Consider the following 24,289-nt stretch of genomic DNA (forward strand, 5'->3'; position numbering starts at 1 on the left):
CAATGGCCTCGTGCATCGAAGATGCACATTACAGTATTTTATATTTATTACAACGTTGCCACAGCACTAAAAACAAAATATATAAATTTTTGAATAAAACTTTTTTGGATTTACACGATATTTAAATGATTAAATCGTACTAATTAAATAGCGTTATTTACACTTTATTTGGTATTGACAGTGAGAGACAAAGATAGAGTAAGGAAAATAAAGCTAAACTTCAATTATGTACGTTACCTCTATGTAAACATTGTGTTTTAGTATTGTTTATCAATTATGTGGTGTTGAGTAATTGATTTATTAAATCATCTTCTGCTTCTGTTTAATATTATGGATTTTTAACACATTTTTACATTATTTTCTGTTTTTCCATTGTGTTTTTTAATTGCTACTTTAATATCGTTATTAAGAACTGGTAGACTGTCTTAAAATCAGGTCTGTCACTTAACAGTTTTGAGAACACTGTTAAGAAGATTTGTAAGTGGAATATCCCCTTGTCTTATGTCTCATTTATTTTTGATAACTTGACAAGTTTACGCTACATCTACGCTTTTTTTGCTACCTTCCAATATAATTTCTGTAAAGCAAAAAGTAAAAATCCGAAGATTTCTACTTGTTCGAAGCCAAAATCAGATTCTCATCAGATGAAAATTTTGGCTAAATTTACAGAATTTATTAATAAAAAATTATACCAATTTGTTTAAATTTAAATATTGTCAAATATGTAAAGCTGACACTGTAGCAAAGGCTTTTTATTGGCGAATTAATTCTTTAATTCTATTTAATTCTTTAACTCGGTATCGGGTATCGGACTTTTGCCCAGTTAGAACTTTTTATTTTAAATAGTTTCACATTCTATTTTAGAATTGTTTAGAAACTATTGTATTCATATTCGTTATGTACAACTAAAGCGATTCAACTTTTCATTATTAGCGATTTGGAAATGCGTGTTTCACTTAAGTTCGAACCAACTTGTTTCATTTCATTCTCTGTAACCACAAAATTGTTGTTTATTGAAACATGTCAATAATAACAAGAGGTCTATTATTATAGATATTTTCATCAATATTTTTGATAACAGAATTGGAACAGAAACTGACCTTTTTCCATGCTTCGCAGAGCCCAGATTTTTTCATCATGATATCTTATTTTGTTCCTTTAAGCTATCTGTTCTTCATCAGTTCTATTGCAGCCAATTGACTTATGTTAAATCTTCCTTTAATGATTATACAAGTACTCGGAACTTCGGCATATCTGCTATATATAAGCTCTACGCCAACATCTGATATATCTTTTAATTGGCCCTGGTATACATAGTGCACTTGTATCAAGGCGATGTGGAGCTTTCTCATATTAACAGCCAGCTCTGCTGAAGCTGTCTTACGCACAGGATGGCCTTTCAGCACGTTTCATTTCTGTTTTTTTTTATCTGGACGGTTGTTTATTTCGGTATACCTTATTTATAACTTCCCTATCTAGTCTGTTCTGCTCCAACTAGCTCAGAGCTTCTACTTAGTTTAGAGCTGCCCTCTGGATAGTCTTAGACTGATAGGAATCGTGTGATTTTAAGAAAAAGATAATGAAATGTTTGTATACTAATGTCATTGCTGTGGAATTTTTTTTGCGGTGACTGTCTAGATTATTCCATGCTTTAAGGATTCTTTTTGATATAGACGAATATCTCTTCACTTTTAACACTGTCTTCTACCGTACAATTTTTAATCTTTTTGACATTTTACCAATAGTTGAGGATTTACATCAATTTTTATGTAGTGCATTAACATACGAGTCTTTATTTGTTAGTTTTCTATTTGGGCTTGTTTTCATAATATTATGAAATATTACGCTTTTTATAATATTATTTGTATATTATATAACTTATAATTTCCCGAAATATTTTTTAGATTTTCGTTTAACACATTATCTTCAGTGTTTCGGTAGGGCAACGTCGCTTCCGTGCAAATTTTTCATTATGTCGCAGTCTCTTTTCTTGTTGCCGTTCAACGCTCACAGTCAGTCAGTCGACTATGCTTATCTGACTTCAACAAAATAACCCAAGTGTATCGTGTCGGATTGCCTCTGCTACATTCATCGCATTTATTTACGCTCAGTCTTGGGTTCACAGCCATGTGAAGTGTTGGTGCATGTCGTACAATTCTTACCGCGCGCTTAACAATCGGGATGCTGGTTTGTTTGGGTTGCTGCAGTTACCGATAAACAAAGTATCTTTTGAAGCGTCAAATTGACATTTTAATCTGCGATTTGCATACGCTTATTCCAAATGATCTACAAAAAGTGACGTTTAAAAGTGGTTTTCAATAATTTTTTAGTGTGTGTCATGGAAATTCCTGGAGATTTGAAGTAATTTAAATTCAATTAATTATATATAGTAAGTTTTTTAATTCTTGGAATTTTTAATCATTACGTGAGGTACTGAACATGAATGAATGTTAACTTGTTGGAATTTTTCTAAATTGGACCATTTGCATTTTTTGCTTGACCAGGGGATTTTCCCTCTGCGGTAATTTGCGCTGATTTAGTGAATAATTTTTATGTTTTGTAAAATATTTTGAAACATATATTACATTAAAAGAAAGTATCACAATATACACACAATTGATTCAATTTTTATACTTCAACCTTTTCCCTCTCTTGATATTTTAATCTGATAATTGCTATTCCAATTGTTTAAATGGCCAACTTATATAATTATCCAAATCACTGAAGCTGATTCAAAAATATTTCATGTCGTGATTTGGATTTTATTTCTTAGTTTATTATTGCCCATCCATATTGCAGGAACGTACATTTTAACAATATTAACATGGCATGGTATTTACCTTAACACCCAAACGGTCGGGAGAGTTTGCATAAAGTAAATATTTAAACCAGGAGTAATAATAGTCCATGGAACTGTTTCATAAGGTTGTGTACCGTGGTGCCAAACAAAAGCAGTAGCCTGTCTGCTGTGGATCCCAATGGACATTATTAAAAGTAGGTATCAGAGATCTTCTTACCTCAACCAGACTCTACTTATCTCTGGCACTTGCTTGTGAGACCTTTGTCATTTCATCAAACTCGACCAAGAAGTCCTAGGCTCTAGATAATAGCTAGTAAGTTTCTTGGGAAGTTTAGAATTCTGGCTTCACAAATCAGATCTACAAATACGAAAAGTTTTAGTATTTGGAGTGCACATAATTAGCTCTTATCTCCTAAAATCCAATCCTTTCATCTTTTGGATGTTCAGCATATTACTCCTGTAATGTTTCTTTCGTCTGCATAGTTTAATTACCCTTTAGTCTTCTGCATTGCAATGATTGTTGCAGGCTTTTTCTATTAGTGCCCCTGCCTGCGTATATTTTTTCCATCCAATGCAGTATTTCAGTTTTAACTCGGACTTTTTTACGCCCGGAATCTTCATGAGTCCTTTATTTGGTTTAGGCCAACACATGTTTGGATTTAGTGCAGATTTGTTTCTTACATCACCACAATCTTTTGAGAAAGAAGTTGTCGTTCTGTTCTTTTTTCTATACTTCTCTTGAAGAGTATTTCTCGTAGAGTTAAACCGTTTAGCAGCCAGTGCCGCATCCGATCTCTTTCAGAAGTAGTTGAGGTTTCTGTGGTATAATGATTTTACTAGTGTTAATACCCATCTCCTTCATGTTCCTGATCTCCGGATCAGCATTGCCGAGATACCTCAAGTTTCTTGGTATCTTCTGTAAGAGTAAGCGAATCATTCTATAATATTGGTTTTTGCTCTAATGTTTTGGTGACTGGGCAAGTGTTCCTTAGTCTGTGGTACATCATACTCTTTGGAAGTAGTTTTGTTAGTTTTGGTTTTTAGAATTACCCAGTTTTTAATTTTTCTTGATTTGGTCAATGCTGGTCCTATGGGTTTAGATCAAACGTTGATCTACACTTGTGCTTTGTTGATTACGAAAAAGCTTTCGATAAAGTCAGACATGAAAAACTAATATCAATACTTATGAACAAGTGCATTGACAGTAAAATTATAAATATAGTGCAAACATAATATTGGAACCAAAGTGCCATAGTGTCATAAACACTCAGAAGAAATGAAGATCTGTAGAGGAGTTAGACAGGGATGTGTTTTATCGCCACTTTTGTTTAACTTATATTCTGAAGAAATTTTCCAAAACACGCTCAATAATATCAAAGCGGGAGTTACCGTTAACGGAAAATTAATTAACAACTTAAGATATGCAGACGACACTGATCATAGCAACGAGTATAGAAGATCTACAACATCTTATCGAAAGCTTAAGTATGAATAGTGCTGAGATGGGAATTACTATAAACGCTAAAAAAAAACGAAGTACATGCTAATTACAAGAAGACCACAAAATATACATCACCTATTGACAATCAATGGTAACGTGATAGAACAAGTAGAAAAATATCAGTACTTGGGAACTTTGATCAATGAAACCATTGATCATACTGCAGAAATAAACAGGCAAATAGAGATTGCCAGATCAGCATTTATACGAATGAAGCCACTCCGAACGTGCAAAAATTTCGCTGTTATATATTTTCAATATTATTATATGGAGCTGAGACTTGGACATTAAAAAAATTCAATTTAAAAAGAATCGAGGCTTTCGAACTCCGGTTATACCGCAGAGTATTAAATACATCATGGACTGCCAGAATTACAAATAAAGAAGTACTGGAGAGGGTTGATAAAGAAACAGAACTAATCACCACTATACAAACCAGAAAACTGGAATACCTAGGTCACATAATGAGGGGACCAAAATATGAAATTTTGAGACTTATCATACAGGGAAAGATTCAAGGAAGAAGATCTGTTGACCGAAGGCAGAACTCATGGTTGAAGAATCTACGTGATTGGTATCAATGCAGATCGATTAATTTGTTTAGAGCAGCAAGTTCAAAAATAAAAATAGCCATTATGATTGCCAACCTCCGTAGGGAGACGGCACTCTAAGAAGAAGCAGGTCCTATGGGCATGGGAGAAAAAAGTCTATTCTCAAAGAGCTAGTATAAAGGGATGTGAGTGTTGCTGTTATGTTGGTCTGTCTTAAGCAGTCTGCCTGGGTTAAGCCCCATCACCACGTCAGGCACGATGGAGATGAGCTCTCGTTAACGACCCGGGTTTATGGCCTTTCTGAACTCTTATCATCTTAACTTGATAGTAGTATGATGTCTTAGTTAGCTGTTTTTGGTGTCTGTGTTATGTAACGTAATATATTCCTAAGATGGCTTACACTTCTCTTGGATCTCTAGCCGACCTTAAACTTACGTATATCGTCTTCGTTGATTTTAAGACGATTATTATGTCATGTTTGGCTATGGTTTGCCTATTTGATCCTTTACGTTTGTAACAACGCAAGAAAACTTTGCCTTTTTATTCTTGTTGATTGATATTGTGGTTGTTTCTCTTTTTGAACACACATATGCATCGTTTGATTTCGTGCATATCCGTTATCTATACAAAGCGATATTAGTAGAAATCTACATAAGAGCCATGTATATGAGACCTTAAAACTTTTGCATTGATATATTAAAAAGTGATGATAAGTTTGGTATTTTATCACAAATTTGTTTAGATTTGTTAGAAAATGTTGAATGTGTAAATTACCGATCTGATTTTTTATTCAAGTTTTACAGTAACACTACAAGACTATAGAAAGTTATTATTTAAATCTGACGTATGTGAAATCACTAATTTGACAACAACTGTCACCACAAAAACCAAAAACGCGTTTATATTTTTATACCTACCTCGTGATTGTAATACATATAATTTAGTCTGAAAGCAGTGTTTCAACTTTGATAGTCTTTATAGTTTAACTTTACATTCTTGTTTTACACAAATGTGGTTACTGATAAGATATAATGACTCATCTTTTTATATTTATATAATCAATTGTTTGTAATACAAATGACTAATTGTATTGTATATTACGTTCATACCAGTTATTATGGATTTCGTGTAAAAATGTAGCTATGTTCGTTGAAATTGATATTTAAAATATATAAGTTATCTTTTTTACAATCTTATTAAAACTGTATTTATTAGTAATACATTGAATTGCAGTGTTATCGAAATTATGAATTCATTGTTTCTCAAAGTGCTGTATCGACATTAAAATATTAAACAAAACAATATTTAAAAAAATACTTTTTAAAAAAATGGTCCAAGCTAGATTTTTCCATACTAGAAATGAACGAGACTTCGTATTAGACGGTTCTTAGACTATATTCCAACGACGATAATTAAAAAGAAAATTGCTATCAAATTGTTATAATTACGTACACTAATTTTTCTTCTTCTTCAAGTGCCATCTCCGCGGCGGATGTCGGCAATCATCATAGCTATTCGAACTTTTGAGAATTTTTAGTTTTGCCTAAACCGCCTAAATTTGCGGATAAAATAGCATTAATTTATTATACACTGTACCTTCTTTATATATTTGCATTTAACTTTTCTATTGGTTAAATATGATACATTTAGATAAACATGCTTCAGATCTACTACCGGCTCATTAATTTCACATGACTTTCCGTTAGAATTCAACTTGATGGTTTAAAAAAAAAGAGATTTCATTTAGAATGTGGATTGGCAGACATTTTTCTATGGAAACTTGTATCTTCGCAGTAATTTACTTTCGACAAGGATCTGGTATGTGTGCTTAAATTTTATTGATAAAAAGAAATTTTTTATCATAAATAGCCATCATACTTGGTGATTTTTGGGTAGTTAACTAAAAATATGAAGTCTCGTACATTTTTTATTTGAGTTCGAGTGAATTTAATTGAAAATTTTATTTTTAACACAATTTTACCTTAAAGCTAAACATTGAGTTACAAATACTGAGTAATATAAGATAATTATAATTTTATCTAGCTCAATTAAAATGTAAAATTAAGTTTGTTGAAATAGTGACTATTAGCAAATATTAAACTCTTATCATTATTTTCCTTTTATCTGAATGTGAGGTTAGCTATTACATTCCTAATCCTAATTACATTCCTCCATAATTCCTGAAGTTTCTATCTTTTCTACCTCTCTACAGACATGTCATGTCTAATTGCTTCTCGACAAGTCTTCTGTGATCTTCAACTTATACTCTGTCCTGGAACTTGCAAATCAGCGATTCTTTGGCAAGGTTCTGAAACTACTTTCTTGTAGCATGGTTAAGTTAAATATTATGTTCTTTTATGGGATTAAGCCACGAGCTTGTCTCTATTTTTCCTGTCTTTGTTCTAAGTATCTTTAAGTCTTTCGTACTAACACCACAGCATCATATACATTAGCACTAAGGAATGTCACTTTAAAATTTCCCCGTTAAAAATGATCTAACCCTAATGGGAAATCAATAAGGACTAACCACTGAGCCTTGATGCAAGTCAACTTTCACATGATATTTATCAGTCTCTTCCACTCCTGCACTAGGTTATTAATCCATCATACGTATCTCTCACAATCTTCTAATACTCCCCATGAACTTATTTTTGTTGAGCGTCAATCACAAAACCTCTACAGCTACTGTCACTTCCTTTTGGACGTTGTTAGTTCAGTCAGGTTAGATGAAAAAAGGCCTAACCTTGCATGGCGAGCTGCCCCAAATTTTATTATTCTATCCTTTAGAGGAGGTCAATGGAAGTGTAAATTTAAAATAACGACTGAATTCGAGCGTAAGACCTTGCGGGGAATATTGATATAGGAATTAGTTTTGTTCAATATCTCGGTTATTTTAAACTTCTCGACAAAATGATACGGACTTAAATTGTTGTAATTGTGATTTCCTACAATTTCTTCTTTGCTAATTTTTTCGTGCGATCGATATTTTCCGAGTTAGGGGAGAAAATATTAAAGGGGGAGGGTATTTTTAAATTATCTCGTTTATTATTAACTTACGACATGAATTCACATAAAAAATGGAAATCATTATATTTTATACAATTTTGATTTCTTTCTTTTTTTATTGAACTTAATATTTAAGGTCGTACGTATGCGGTAAAGGCGCGAGCGTAAGACCTTGGAGGGATTGGTTTTGTAGGAATTATTTTTATTCAACATATCGGCTATTTTCAATTTTTTGACAAAATCGTAAGGACTTAAATTTTTATAATTACGATTACGTAGTTTAAGTAATTTAATAGTAATTACTCGATTACGAGTACGTCTAACAAAATCTTCTTTGCAGATTTTTTCGTACGGTCGATATTTTCCGAGTTAAGGGGGAAAATTGTGACTAAGTATAATTATTGACTTATCTCGTTATTATTAACTTTACAAGAAGAATGTACATAAACAAAAATTGAGTTATCTCTCATTTTATACCATTTTGATCTCTTTCATTTTTTTGCTCTAATGTGCAGTGCGCTGAAATCAATGTTTAAGGTCCTATGCCTAACGAAACCTAGACGGTGACATCATCAGCATCAAGCCGTAAACAGAAACGAACTAACGACGTTTAATAGTGATTTTATCAAAAAAATTAGAGAGATCAAAATTGTATAAAATATAATTCTCTTCATTTTTGATTATGTACATTCATGCCGTAAAATTATTAATAAAGAAGATACTACTTCGATAATTATGGTTCCTCCTTCCTCCCACTATTTTTCCCCTTAACTCGGAATATGTCGACCACAAGAAAAAATTGTAAAAAAGGAATTGTATGAAATCGCATTTGCAACAATTTCGGTCACTAACATTTTTTTCGAAAAGTAATTTCGCCATTTAAAAATGGCGGTGATATCGAGCAAAAACGGTTCGGCGTTTTACGGCGGAATTCAGTCGCGATTTTAAATTTACACTACCATTGACCCCCCCCCCCACCGAAAAGTTTAAAATAATAAAATTTGGGGCAGCTTACTATGCAAGTTCAAATGCTATGCCCACTGGACTACCTTTTAATTTGGAATTTTTAAGATTTGTGTTAAAATAAAACCTCTTCTTGCCAGTCATTCTAAAATTTCCCAACTATTTCAATTAGTTCTCTAATTTCAATAAACAGTATCTCTAATAATATATAAATAATAATTTTGCTTTTGATGGGTAAAGATTTAATGAAACTAAATAAGTCTTACACGATAATCTAACTATTAAAAATTGAAATAAGGTATCTGGACAACTTCAGAAGTGACATTTTAACTGAGCTAAATGGTTCCTTGATTATCTCGGGAACTGCTCACTAACAAATTTGGAGGATTGTTTACGTTGTATGGGACAGTACAGAAAATTCAATGTTTTAAAAGGTATTGAACTGAGCCAGAATAGACTTTATTTTGTAAAAATTCAGTAGTTTTGAATGTTGAATAATTTACTTGGAACCATTAAAGTTTTCATCATTTTCCAATCGTTTCAACTTGAAAAGACTATTAAAAATCACTACTTTTATTTCATATTTAGAATGTACTTTCACTCTTTGTACTCTTTAAATTAATTATTTAAAATGTTTTTATAATATTAGAAGTAAGGATGTGGCAAAACAACAAATTATTTCTATCGGCATCTTCCACGCCTCCTTTAATTTTTCGTCTCCTACATATCCAACTTCTTCGGGGTCGTCGTCTTCGTGTTCCTTCTAGCTTCCGCTCAATAACTTGTTTTGCTATTAGTTTTTTTCACATTGTTTAACATTCCCTCAAGATTCGGTATTTGTTGCCAAGATTGGTATTTCTTTTCAAAAAAAATTTTTCGTACCTACTCTTTTTTGTTCTTCTTTATAAGTATGAAAGTTTGTGATCTGTTTTTTTTTAAGTTAAATATTGCTGATGTTTTCCTCTTAAATCCAATGGCGTTTTCAATTTTATCGTTCCACCAATAAGATTTTTGTGCATTTGTGTCTTTTCATATTTTCCTCTAGTGCTGCTCGATGAATACAATGTTTTATCGATTGATCATGCTAGTCAGGATTTTGAAAGCCAAAATTGTCTTGTAATTTATTGTCTACCGGATTTCAATACAATCATTTTATGGTTATGGTTATGGTAGATCGGTCAAAGCCCACTTGTGAGCCCTTCAGGCTTAGACCTCCTAAGGCTGGTCCATTGTATCACCCCTATCATACGTACTAGGCTAATAAGGACCTGGTCTTCGGCGTTTCTGGGGCACAGGCTGTTCCGGGCTCTCATGTCTACTATAATCAGCAGCAGCTTCAAATCTGACCTCTTTTTGCCGTTCCGAACCTCTAACCCTTTAGTAACCTTGTGGCCTCACAGAAAGCCGCAAGTCTCTTTACGGGTAACTCCCTCATTTGGCTCGGTTGCATAAAGGCCGAAACCAGGATCTGCCACCTCCGATAGGTCAGTGCCGGGCACTTTCAGAGAACATGTGAGGAGGTTTCCACCCCCCTCTTCACAAAGACGGCACTGTGGGCCATCTGTGACCCTAAGCAGATTAAGGTGCCGTCTGAGTCTACAGTGGCCGGTAAGCATACTGACCACCAAAGAGCACCTTCTACTGTCTAGAAGGAGAAGTTGGGCTGTAATACTTTTGGATGGCCCCACTATATGTAGCCTAGCCTGTCTCATACCTCCACAACTGACAATCATTGTATACTTTTCTATTTTTTTGTTTATCTGTTGTGTGCTGACTTGTATTTCTCGTAATCTTTATAATTTTTGTATAATTTTTGTTTTTAGTAAGTAGTTGTCACTATTCCAAGTTCCATCTTCAATTATCAACTATTTTACAAAATTGAAATATGTTTGATAAAATACGACGCATTTCACCATTGGGATAAAAGGAAAAATGTTTGAAAACTGAACGATTTTCTCTTCGTATATCGTTTCTTGAGAAAACGAAGGGAGGCTTCATTGAAACGTACAATTTATATGCAATTTGATTCTCCTATATACTTCGATCAATGTTTCCGAGAAATTTTACAGTGAAAAATAATGAGAGAATAAGTTTCTTAGTTTTGTTTGAATTAATCATACAGTCAATTGTTCAATTCTGTAGTCAATTTTACCTTAATTTGGTTATAAAAGTATATTCAAAAATGATCTGGGACGTAATTTGTGTTGGATATGTGATAATAATATTTTCAAATTGTAGATATAGATTAATGAGCTGGAAATAACGAAAAGTTTTTAGCGAAGTATTTGAAAATTCTAATTGAGTGTTGAGTGAGTATATTATATTCATTGAGATATACTTACGATATTAAGTCTATTTTGGATCAGTAAAATCAAAGAATAGCAGGTTTTTAACTTCTTTATCAGTATTTGTTTGAATGAATGAAAATTGTTTGTTTTTGAAAATATTTTGTTGTTGACAGTTGTATCACAAGAACCTAATTATAACATGTTTCTCAATAATTAATATTATTTAAGTATTTGTATATTTTGCCTTATTCTATGTGCCTTAATAAAATATTATTGCCGATTTTTCTTCAATTGAGTACATTTCGTTAACTCTATTACTTTTTAAACAATATCTAAGTAATAAAATAAAAATATTAACAATTGAAATATTGTTAATATCTAACGTAACTATAACCGAACGCATGCGTTATACACATTCTGCAGTACCTACGTGTTGCCTACTTTTAGAACAATACGCATTTATATTTTTGCAAAATTTTGGAATGTATTTAATTCGTAGAAAAATTTTAATGTTTGTTCTGAATATAGATTTCAGTCATTTACAAATCTGTTTTAAGTATCTCAAGAAAAAAAAACTAGAAATTCACCTTATTTCCAACCACATGGCCTATCTTTTAATGCTCTTTTAAGTACTTTACATTAAAAATATGGTATGAATTTTTCCAGTAAAATTGACCGTTTTCCTGTTTTCTATGTTGAGTTTTTACAATTTTTCGTTGAATACGAAATTGTCACCTTCTATGAGTTATAACCCGGTTTGTATTAGGCTTACAGCAAAAATAAAAGCATTCTCTTTGGATTTCACTCACATTTTTTACTTAGAATATATTTTTCTATCGATCGTTGAGGTTAGGTTAGGTTAGGTCTATATTTTCAATATAGAGGTTCCAGCCATAGACATATGACAAGATAGACTGCCTGCAGCAATACAGTCGCGTTTCCCCAGTGCGACAGAGAAAATTGACGCCAAGCAGTTCCTGCCTTCTTTTCTAATGGGCCGGGTTTATCGACCACGTGACATTCTCACGGCTATTTAGGTCACGTTGTCGATAAACCTGGCAGATTAGAAGGAGATGCAGGGACTGCGTTGCGTCTCAGCTGCATCAGTCTATCTTGTATTATATGACTATGGTTTCCACTATATACATATAATACAAATAGACTGAGCGCTGCAATACAAGCCCGTTTCCCCAGTGCGACAGAGACAACTGACGCAAAGCAGTCCCTGCATCTCACTCTAATGGTTGTACTGTGTAAAATCGCAACCTTACATGAAATTGAACAGTTTATTCCAAACTTGTCCTATTTTAGTTATTACAATTTCAATTCATGATCTAAGTTAGTTGGACAAACATAAAAATCAGCCGATTTTCGGTACCTGTGTCAATACCTAGAAATTAATGTTCTATATTTAACATTGATATTAAAAATTTCATTCATATTATGAACACTGAGCCTCTAAAAATCATACCAACAAGCTTAATTTTGCCGAGTATGTTAATTTTGGAACCCAAAAAAGATGCAAAAAAGTTTACCACTTTTATCCCCGGATTTCGCCCTAAAACCGCCTCTAAGGGGGGTAAAAACGCAAAAAAATCAATTTACCAAGAATCTGTACACCGTAGAAAAAAATGTTTCAAATCAAAATTTTGCTGAGATAATTTTAAACAAAAATGCTTATAAGCATTTTTTGTGTAAAATGAACCGTTCTCTTCGAAAGAACGCATGAAGCGACCGTCGATTTTGCATGTCAGTTACCCGCGCGAAATCAATGTTCAGTAAAATTTGTATCAGCTCGACGGTAAAAATTCGATATCTTTTGATTCAAGTGACCTGTCGATAAAAATCAAAATGCGTTTTTAAAGGTAAAGAGTTCGGTAAAGAGTAAACGTGGCGCGATTTTTGCCATTTTTTATGATTCTTGCGAGATCAATACAATCTACCCCTTTCATTGACTGGTCACTATGAAGTTTCGATTAATAGAGCCTAATCTTTAAAAACCTATAGCATGAAATTTTAGTTTTGAGTTTTGGCAACAAATGTGAAACATTTGAAATATGCTTAAAAAACGCTGGATTTAAACTTTTACACAACAAACGATCTAAAACAGCTAAAACTTTTTTTTTCAATTATACTAGTACGTTTTTCAAAAGAACAAAACTTCTGCAATAAACAACACCCAAAACCGTCTTCTTAAATGCATTTCCCGTGACGTGTGATCGTTTGTGATTAAAACATTAAATTTTTCTTTTTGATTTATTTTGCTTCAACCACTTAGGGTTATTAGCATAAGAAAAATACAAAAAGTGATAAAGACATACATAGGCATATACAAAATATCAATTACATAATAATGTATACAATATATATATTTTAATTATTGATGGATTGTATTAAATTTTATTAAAAAATTTATAGGTTTCAAGAACTCTATCAAGTCAGCTACGTATTTAGATCCTCCTAGAAATTCTTTTAATGTTTTTGGAATGTGGTGATATAGTCTTTTAACTGAGTATATTGGACAGTCAATCAAAATGTGCTTCACTGTCACTTTACATTCACAAACAAAACACACTGGTTCCTCTTCTCTCTTCAACAAGTATTCATGTGTTGTAGAAGTGTGTCCTAATCTGAGACGTGTTATTAGGACTTGATGTTGTCGCTTTGAAGGCCAGAAGTTTCATGGAAGGACGGAAAATTTTATTTCTATAAATTTATTGGTGCTTCTATTCCATTGGTTTTGCCAAACATCGTGCAATTTTGATTTTAAGTAAGGTTTTAAATCTAAATGCACCGTTAGATTTTCAACTGATGCAGCTGTATTGGTTACTGCGGACCTAGCTAGACTATCTGCCTTTTCGTTACCATCTATTCCAACGTGTGACGGTACCCAGAGGAACTCTACTGTCAAATTGTTTTGGTATATACGGATGAGAGGGATAAATCTGAGAAATTGATGTCAGACAACTAAGTGAATCAGATATTATAGGAGATTTGGGAAGTTTTTTTCTAGAATAAAGGTTAGAGCCTTATTGATGAAAACATTAAATTCTACGTTTTTTATTCATATTTCAAATGCCTCATATTTGTTACCACAACTCAAAACTGAAATTTTATGTCATAGGTTTTATAGATTGACTCTAAAAGTGAAAATTTTACTACAACTGGTCAATGAAAGTGATCAATTTTATTGATCTCACGAGAATCTAACAAAATGGCCAAAATCGCGCAACGTTAATTTATTTAACACCTTCATAAAAACTGAGTTTATTCGCGGCAAAATACAAAAACTGCATACGAAAACTGTACTCTTTGTCTTTAAAACGCATCTTGATTTTTGTGGATAGGACATTTGGATCAAAAGATATCGAATTTTTCTTGTCGAGCTGATACAAATTTTATTGAACATTGATTTCGCGCGCGTAACTGACATTCAAAATCAACGGTGGCTTCAAGCGTTGTTTCTAGGAGAATGGTTGATTCTACACAAAAAATGCTTATAAATATTTTTGTTTCAAATTATCTACATTTTTTATTTGAAACTTTTTTTTCTACGGTGTATAGATTCTTGGCAAATCGATTTTTTATTCCCCGCGAGGGGGGTTAGAGGGAAGCCCGGGGGTAAAAGTAGTAAACTTGTTTGCATCTTTTTTGTGGTCAGAAAATTAATATTCTCTGTAAAATTCAGCTGTTCGTATAATTTTTAGGGGTCAACTTTCTCACGACTGGACTATTAATAAATGTTTAACATTGATGATAAAAATATTCCCAATTTTTAAAATTGGTAACCTTTTTTCTATATTGACATCTTGCAGCAACATTAGGATGAGAAATTAATTCAATTAACGCTGATAACTGTTCGGTAGCGTAATGATCAGAGTGTTAACTTACTGAGAGAAAATTCATTGAGTCGCGGTTTCAAATCCGACCGAGCATGTGAATTTTTTACTAAAATAAAGGAAATTCTCATGTTTACCCAATGGGTAGTCACCCGAAGTACAATACCTCAGTCATTCGGATATACTAAGCGCCTTTATGTAAAGACAGTGAAGCCGACTTTACATAGTGACAAGGCATTTCCTCAACTTACACACAACATAAAAGGCTGAAAAATAATTAAATCGTTAAATAAAGTGTACAAATGGATAGGGGACGATTGCGCCGATGGTATCTGCTATAATCCGATCTCGATAAAGGGTTCTTCAAGCTACGGACACGATTGCACTAGAAACAGATTTAATCCTTACAGCACTATAATGATTAGATACTCGTACTTACTTACAGCTTTAATCTAATTAATTAGGGTACATATCTCAAATAATATTAAAAAATGTTTTATACTTAGTAAATATAAGTCCGTAAGTGTAAGGCTATATTCTTGGAGTAAATTCTTATATTTTATTTCCATTTTTAATTATATAACCTAACCTATTTCGTTTATTAATGCATTACGGTGCTGCGGTACAGTCCCACAAGGAAGACATTAAGATAATACATCACCACGGGAAGCGGCGCAATCATACTCAGACATTAGGGACCATCTAAGTTAGTTCGGCGCAATCGTGCCTCAGCTGAACGTACTTCAGGTAAAGTCGGCGCAATCGTCCCATACCCGTTCGGTAAAAGTCTAAAATATTATATTACTAAACATTGGAAATGTTATTGCTTAATTTATTGCAACAATTTCTTTTTAATGTATTTTTAGATATTTCAATCATTTTTTCTCCATAAATTCTGGATCTCTTTTTTTCATGATCGTATTTGGAATTTTGGTGTGAGTCGAGAAATAGGTTTAATGATCAGTGAACGATCACCCGTATTCCATTTTTCAAATGATAGTGGTCATATCATTTTGATAATCAGCTGAGGACTGCTTTTTGTTTTGACCGATATCAAAAAGGCACATTACTATTAATTTAAATGGGAATAAGCCACAATTAAAGGTTAAAGTAAGTTTATTGACGTTTCAATTTCCACTTCGGATATCGATTTCCGAACTGGAAATTGAAACGTCAATAAACGTACTTTAACCTTTAATTGTGGCTTATTCCCATTTAAATAGTAATTACTTTAAAATGCCACAAGAAAATAGATTCAGAACAACAAAAAGGTACAAACCCAGTGGTAGTTCTAGCATATAGAATTTAATGTTCCAATTTTTTTAACCTTTTTAGTTTAACATAACACATTAGATTTCTAATTTATGTTAAATATACTGGAGTTGTCATTTTTTTAGATATATTAAAAGTTGTTTAGTGAACCAGACCAATCGGACCCGAATTTGCCATATAAACATAGAAGGCATAAGCTATGCTAAAACCCAGTTTTTATCAAAACTATTACAAGATGACAACATTGACTTAGTTGCTATACAGGAAACCCACTGCGAAACAGAGAAGCAACTACAAAAGAGGGGCAAAATACCGGGCTATGAACTATTAGGCGCAACTTACCACCGAACATACGGCACAGCCACATATGTCAAAGAAGATATTGAAAATGCTTCGCTAATCTCTACTTCCACTGATGACTGTATTTATAATGTGGTCACAAAAATCGCTAACATTACCGTGTCCAACATTTACAAGCCACCTGCTACGTCGTGGCCAGCCCAAGCAATTGAAGTACATCCTCACCCTGCTGTATACGTTGGAGATTACAATAGCCATCATGAACAGTGGAAGTACAAAAATAATGATGCGAATGGGAATGCTTTAATAAAATGGGCAGAAGACGAACGCCTGTACCTTTTGTTTGATGCCAAATATCGATCAACCTTCAGATCCGCGGCATGGAGGCGGGAATACAACCTCGACCTATGCTTCGTCTCGACCGACAACAAAGACATACCTCTAGGGGCTAAACGAAGAGTTCTAACTGATTTCCCACACAGCCAACATCGACCAGTAATAATAGAAGTAGGGACGCAAATCCCTTTAATTAGTTCTATCCCACGTCCAAGATGGAATTTTAAAAAGGCCAACTGGACTGACTTCTCTGCGGATCTGGATAAATGCCTAGGGTGGATTACACCTAATATCAAAAACTACCACAGATTTGTTGGTGCCGTCCTAAGTGTAGCCAAAAACACATACCAAGAGGCTATCGCAAAGAATATATCCCTGGCTGGTCGGAAAATAGCGACGAATTATATCAGAGCTTTCTTGAAACTGGCGACCAAGAAATAGCGGATGAACTACTGTACAGCCTAGACGCCGCTAGAAGCCAAAAGTGGACCGAAACAGTGGAAAGTCTAAACTTCCAGAAATCAAGCAGACAGGCATGGTCATTACTGAGAAAATTAGGGAGTGGTGTCCGTACGAAACGCCGAGAGGCAGCCGTAAAGCCAGATGCCGTAGCATCACATATAGTAAAAACATCCAGGGCACCAAAGGATAAAGCACACACCATTTTCGTAAAGAGAGAACTTAAAACTTTAAAACACGTAGCCACAGAAACGGAGCATTCCCTCCCCTTCACCTGCGAAGACATATCAAAGGCTCTTAAAGACGTTAAGCCAGCAAAGGCACCAGGATTTGATAATATTCACCCTGAATTCCTAATAAATTGTGGCAAGTATACAAAAGTTTGGCTGGCTCGACTTTTCACAGACATCATGGTAACTGGAAATATTCCACAAGAACTAAAGCGCTCTAAGATAATAGCCATACTAAAGCCAGGCAAACCCGCCGACAACCTAAAAAACTACAGACCAATTGCGCTTCTCTCTGCCATCTACAAACTATTAGAGAGGTTTATATATAATAGAATCAGTACAGAACTGTTCCAGGCTATCCCAGTCGAACAAGCGGGTTTTCGACCAGAACGAAGCTGTGCAGACCAGGTAATGTCACTCACCACCTACATCGAAGCGGGTTTCCAAAGAAGACTTAAAACTTCAGCGGCATTTATTGATCTCTCGGCAGCTTACGATACAGTATGGAGAGAGGGCCTTATATACAAAATTCTCCGTGCAATCCCCTGTAAACCAATAGTACGCCTAATAGATAGCATGCTCAACGACCGAATGTTTCAAGTAGTGATGGGCACAGATATCAGCCTACCAAAGAAACTTAAGAATGGCCTACCACAGGGGTCAGTGCTCTCTCCACTACTATTTAGCTTATACCTAGCAGATATGCCGGAAACACAGTCAAGAAAGTTCGGATACGCCGATGACTGGGCCCTCGCTACACGATGCAGAATACTAGAAACGTCTGAAGAAGTTCTGACGGCAGACTTATATACATTGGGCAAATATTTTCGCAAGTGGCGACTTCAACCAAATGCATCCAAAACAGAAGTTAGTTGCTTTCACCTGAACAATAAACTTGCTGGAAAGGAACTCAACATACGGTTTGAAAATACCACACTTACCCACAACAAAACACCGAAGTACCTGGGCGTAACACTAGACAGAACGCTATCATTTAAAGAGCATTTAACAAAAACTGCCCAAAAGTTGAGTACAAGAAATAACATTATACAGAAGCTCTGCAGTACCACCTGGGGAGCATCGGTTTCCACTCTCCGCTCTACTGCCTTAGCCCTTGTTTTCTCGACCGCTGAATATTGTCCTCCAGTCTGGCTACACAGTCCACACGTAAAAAAGGTCGACAATCAGCTGCACAGCACTATGAGGATGATAGCTGGTACAATTAAATCAACTCCCACCCAATGGCTTCCAGTATTAAGTCACATCCCACCTCCACATTTACGACGAGTCGACGCACTTACACGTGAATACAAAAAGATCATGAACAATATAAACCTGCCGATCCACCAAGATACCGAGGATGCACGAAATACCCGTCTCCGTTCTAGAAAACCACCAATGAAAACGGCAAGAATGATACATGAGGAGTTCAACATCACGAATGCATGGTCCCAAGAATGGAACGGATGGCAAAATAACATGCCCTGCATTACCCACAAGCCACCAGGTTTTGATCTTCCACGCAAAACATGGTCCACTCTAAATAGGATCCGAACCAGACATGGCAGATGTGCATATATGCTACATAAATGGGGAAAGAACCCGTCTCCTCAATGTGACTGTGGGGAGAACCAAACCATCGACCACATTATTCAAGAGTGTCCCTCAAGATCCTACAATGGTAGCCCTGAAGACTTCATGTTTGCAACTTCAGAGTCAATTGATTATATAAATAGACTTGATGTTTGTTTGTAACTATTTAAAGTTTGTCAAATACCTATATTACGAGTGTTTGTGTATTTGTTCTAAATGTGTTGTAATTGCCATACGATAAATAAATAAATAAATGTTTAGTGAAATATTCAATGAAAGTCGTAAGAAAATTTATTCATATGTAGCTTTTGCTATTACCAAATTTTATTAAATTATTTATTGAGTTTTATTGCTTTCAATTTTTCATGGTTTTAGTATTATATTTTATCAAAAGTTATAATCTCTTCAAAGGCTGGAAACGTTGTGTCACATAATATGTTCATCATAAGCTTTAACATGAAAATAATGTTTATCGTAACTTGGCTAATAAAGTTAAAATCTGTTTCGTTCCGCATAAATCTATTTTGAATTTTAATTTCAATTTGTATTTACCTCTAGGCGTGCATCTCGCGTTTCTTTGATGTTGCAATATTTATTAATAGGCTATTTGTTTGTCGCATGTTTTCGACGACTCGAATCAACAGGTACCTACCAAATCTGTCGGGTTGGTTATACAACAATAACAAAAAAGTTTCCAAGAATAACACATTATCATACAAAAAATAAAAATATGGCAAGGTTTTCGAAAACTAATTTAGCGCTTCCGTCATCTTAATTAACAAGTTATATTATGTAGGTGGAGTTTTTTCTTAAATTTAAAACGAAATCTTCCTATAACATGAAATAAATGAATATAAAAGTTGTAAATTCAATTAATACGTTAAATTTTGCTCTTTGTTATATAATTCTTCTTCTACTTCTACTAGGGATTTTTTATGTTGGTGCCTATTTTTTTCCATTCCTTTTTATTTCTCGATACCCTTTTCATTTCTGTAGTTCAATCCTCTAACTTTAGGTGCTTTTATAAATTTATTTATTTAAGTTTTTGTTGACTTCTGTACTCTTATAGTTTCTAATATTTTTTTTTTTGGCCATCTTTCGTCTCCAATTCTCTGTACGTCTCAATTGTTTTCTGGTTATTCAACTTCTTATGGGTTCTATTTGATTGTTTTTGCTTCTGTATTTCCTGTTGTTTTATGTTATTTTTCTCAATGTTGTTTTTGTAATACCCAGCTTTCACTCGCATATGTCACTATTGATATATTAATCGTTTTACATAAATGTACTAGTAATTTAGTTTTGTTTTTTATGTCCTTCTATCTTTTCTTGGTTGATTCTCTTTTGTCTGAAGTGTACCTGAACTAGTAGGTGGTCTGAGCCGCACCACGCACCTCCTCTACTTTTTGCGTCCAGAATGCTTGTTGCTGATCGCTTTTCTATCAAGACGTGGTCTATTTGGTTCACAAAATCATCTGCAGGGTACATCCAGGTGTCTTTGTGTATATTTTTGTGGGGAAATACGGTAGAACTTATGATCATGTTTTTACTAGCTCCTTTTTCTTCGTGTCTCTATGTAGGGTATGCCTTCCAATTATTCAATGTATTCTTTTTCAGTTCCCAACTTTGCGTTTGTGTCGTTTTTTTTTGTTTATGTTATGTTTATGTTTACCGCGCCATAGTGTCTAATTCGATATCTGGTTTTCTATTAGTTTTGCTATTACTAGTCTACGATGTGTGTTCAGTTCTGCCTTATTTATTACTTTTACTTCTTTTATCGCCGTTTTTGGCTCTTGTGAATATGTTATGTAATCTAAGATGCTTCTTGATCCTATTTCCTCGGGTATGAAGGTATATCGTTGATTTATTTTTTGTATGTATTTGTTGTTATACTTACAGAAATCATCATCAATAACGCTATAATTTTTCGTCAGTCGTTTTTTTATTGTCTTCCAGTCTTGTCAGTCATGTGCAACTATTTCCCATTGCCCGACTCCCACATTCCGAAAATGCATTCTGACTACATCCTTCCAAGTTTTTCTAGGCGGTCCTACGGATCTTTCATCAGGTCATTTCCAAAACACATTGGTTGTAAAATGGTTGTCAGATGTCCTACCCATCTTCGTCTCTTGGCTTTTACGGACCTCACTAGATGTTCCTTTCTGAAGAAACTCGTGGTTGTATCTGCGCCTGCTTTCGTTTGTCATACTATCTCTGCAAGGGTCATGTGAAATATGGTCTGTTCAAACAGGTGGGAATTAATGACCAAGACTTCCGTATTATAAAAATTTGTATTGGCATCAATGTGCAAACATACAAACTGGTCACAATACGACGGAAGCAGTGGAAATACAACGTGGAGTGAGGCAGGAGTGTATTTTATCGCTTCTACTTTTTAATATATACTCCGAATTTACGTTAAAAGAAGCCTTAGATGAATATGCAGGCATTAAAATCAAATGGATTAATTTCAACAATCTCAGATATGCAGACGACAGGGTACTGATTAAAAATCAGGTACTGATTAAACCTTAAAATCAGATTAATACGCTGCTATATAAGATGGGTTGATCGAATAACAAATAAAATAGTTTTACACCGAATGAAAAAGAGCACAGAAATAACAAAAACAATAAAAATTCGAAAGTTACAATATTTCGACCATGTAATGAGACATCCAGAGAGGTATAACTTCTAAACCTCATAATACAAGGCAAGATCTCCGAAAGAAGAGGCCCAGGCCGAAGAACATCCTGGCATCCTAGCAAAGTTATTATTGCCAATATGATCGCCAACTTCGATAATCGCACAGAGTACTAAAAGAAGAAGAAGGGCCATGTATAACTCAAAGGATTTTGCGTTCCCATACTAGTAATTTATTCACTTTTTTTTTAGTATTCATGTTCCGCTTTCGTTCATTATGCTAGTATTATGGTGTTACAGATTTTGCTTTTGACACCTCGTCGAAGAGAAGTTTTGACGTCATTAGATCATCATCACCACTGGCTCGACAACCCTTTTTGGGTCTTGGCCTGTTCCAGGATTCTTCTCCATTCTGATCTGTTTCGTGCTTTATTTCTCCAGTTTTTTATTTTTAAGGTTGTTATATCATTTTCTATTTGTTCTAAGTATCTCAGCTTCGGTCTTCCTCTTGTTCTTTTTCCTACTGGCATATGTTTAAATATTTTGTTAGGTATTTCGGCTTCTTCCATTCTTTCTACATGTCCTATCCAACGCAGCCGTCCTATTTTAATGAACGTTATAATATCCGGATACTGGTATATTTTGTATAGTTCAGAGTTGTATCTTCTTCGCCATATTCCGTTTTCTTTTGTGCCCTTATATATGTGTCGCAAGATTTTTCTTTCGAAGGTGGCTAACACCACCGTTTCCTCTCTTTTAGTGAGTGTCCAGATTTCTGAGCCGTATGTGAGTACCGGTCTTATTAGGGTTTTATATATTTGGCGTTTTGTTTTTCTTGCGACGTTATCTGATCTTAGTTGCCTAATTAAGCCATGGTAACATTTATTTGCAATAAATACTTGCCTCTTCACTTCCTCCGCAACGTTATTATCAGACGTGACTAGGGATCCCAAGTATATAAAGTTTTTTACCCCCTCAATGTTGTATTCTCCTATTGTTATATTTTGTGGCTGCCTTATTTCTGCGTTTTTACTTACCTGCATATATTTTGTTTTGGTCTGATTTATTTTAAGACCACTATTTTGTGCAGCTCGTTCTATTTGGTTGTATGTCTCTATCATTTCTCTTCTTGATCTTGCGATTATGTCAACATCATCTGCAAATGCTAGTATTTGCACGCTTTTATTAATTATTGTTACTCGTGTATTGACTGTTGTGTCCCTCAGTATTTTCTCGAGTACGATGTTGAACAAGATGCATGATAGAGCGTCTCCTTGGCGTAGTCCCTTTTTCACATCTATTGTTTCCGTTAATTCATTTTGTATCCGGATTCTACTTTCTACTTTTAAAGATTCTTTTATCAGTTCCATTAGTTTTGTTGGTATATTAAATTCTTTCATTGCTTTTATTAAGAATTTTTGGTTTATATTGTCATATGCGCTTTCAAAATCTATTAAGAGATGATGTGTGTCGATGTTATATTTACTTGTTTTTTCGAGGATCTGTCGCAGAACAAATATCTGGTCTATTGTTGACTTCTGTCTACAGAAGCCACTTTGGTATTTGCCAACTATTTTTTCAGCGTGTGGTTAAATGACGTTGGACATTATTTTGTATGCTGCATTCAGCAGAGTGATTCCACGGTAGTTTCCACATTCTAACTGATTTCCTTTTTTATGTAATGGTACAATAATACCGCTATTCTACTCCGCTGGTAGCTGCTTATTCGACCATATCTTTGTTATCAATTCATGTATTGTTTTTTGTAGTGCGTCTCCTCCTTCCTTCAGTAACTCCGATGCTATTTGCTCAGATCCCGGTGCTTTATTGTTCTTTAATTTGTCTACTGCTGCTCTAATCTCTGCTATTGTTGGTGAAGTCTTTTCTCTGTTGTTTGTTTGGTCTAATGGTATGTCAGGGTTCGTCTCTCTCCGATCTCCTTCAAGCTTTTCCGTAAAATTTTGCTTTTGACACCTCGTCGAAGAGAAGTTTTGACGTCATTAGATGTTAAATTGTAAAAAAAAGATATGTTTCACTCCAGTATTCTCACTTTAATCTCCCATTCTACTTTGGTGTTATTGGTGACTGTTGCTCCTAGTTTAGAATATGCTCCTAGAAATACAGAGAAATTTTTTGAAAATTATAGTTTGGAGTTATTTATTTGCTGCTGTAATTTTTGGAGCGAATATTTTCACTTTTGCGAAGAGCGCCCCAGAACAGGTATATAATACCACCCTAACGAATATAGTCTAAATTTATTTAAAATATTCAAAAAATTTATTTTATTATTATATTGTTTATGATTCCTCAGATAAATTAAAAACTAGTTTAAAATTTTTACGTAATTGAGAACAGAGGTAGGTAAATTTCAAAAAAAAAACTTCCCGTTTTTGGTGCTCACTTTCACAACTCTGGATAGGTATTTGCTTTAGATCATTAAGAAAGGTTTTTTTAATGATGGCAATGTTTACTGGTGATGGATCAAACAGGACTGTTTTCTCACTAAAAGAG

The 24,289-nt window shown here is 34.2% G+C and overlaps 1 protein-coding gene across 7 annotated transcripts in view; it reads left to right on the forward strand.

Annotated features, from left to right (window-relative positions):
• The window catches only part of step (cytohesin steppke), a 199,493-nt gene that overhangs the window by 48,722 nt on the left and 126,482 nt on the right, over positions 1 to 24,289 (forward strand). Inside the window, exon 1 of one of the 7 annotated variants that reach the window (XM_072529655.1) lies at positions 2,011 to 2,389. The exons of 5 other annotated variants lie outside the window; for them this stretch is intronic. The gene's annotated coding sequence lies outside the window, so the exon portion shown is untranslated. Of the gene's footprint in view, positions 1 to 2,010; positions 2,390 to 24,289 lie in introns of those variants that run through there. One more of the 7 variants, XM_072529656.1, reaches the window with a different exon arrangement.

This window comes from Diabrotica undecimpunctata, chromosome 4 (genome assembly GCF_040954645.1).
Source record: "Diabrotica undecimpunctata isolate CICGRU chromosome 4, icDiaUnde3, whole genome shotgun sequence".
In the NCBI taxonomy this organism is placed as follows: Eukaryota; Metazoa; Arthropoda; class Insecta; order Coleoptera; family Chrysomelidae; genus Diabrotica; species Diabrotica undecimpunctata.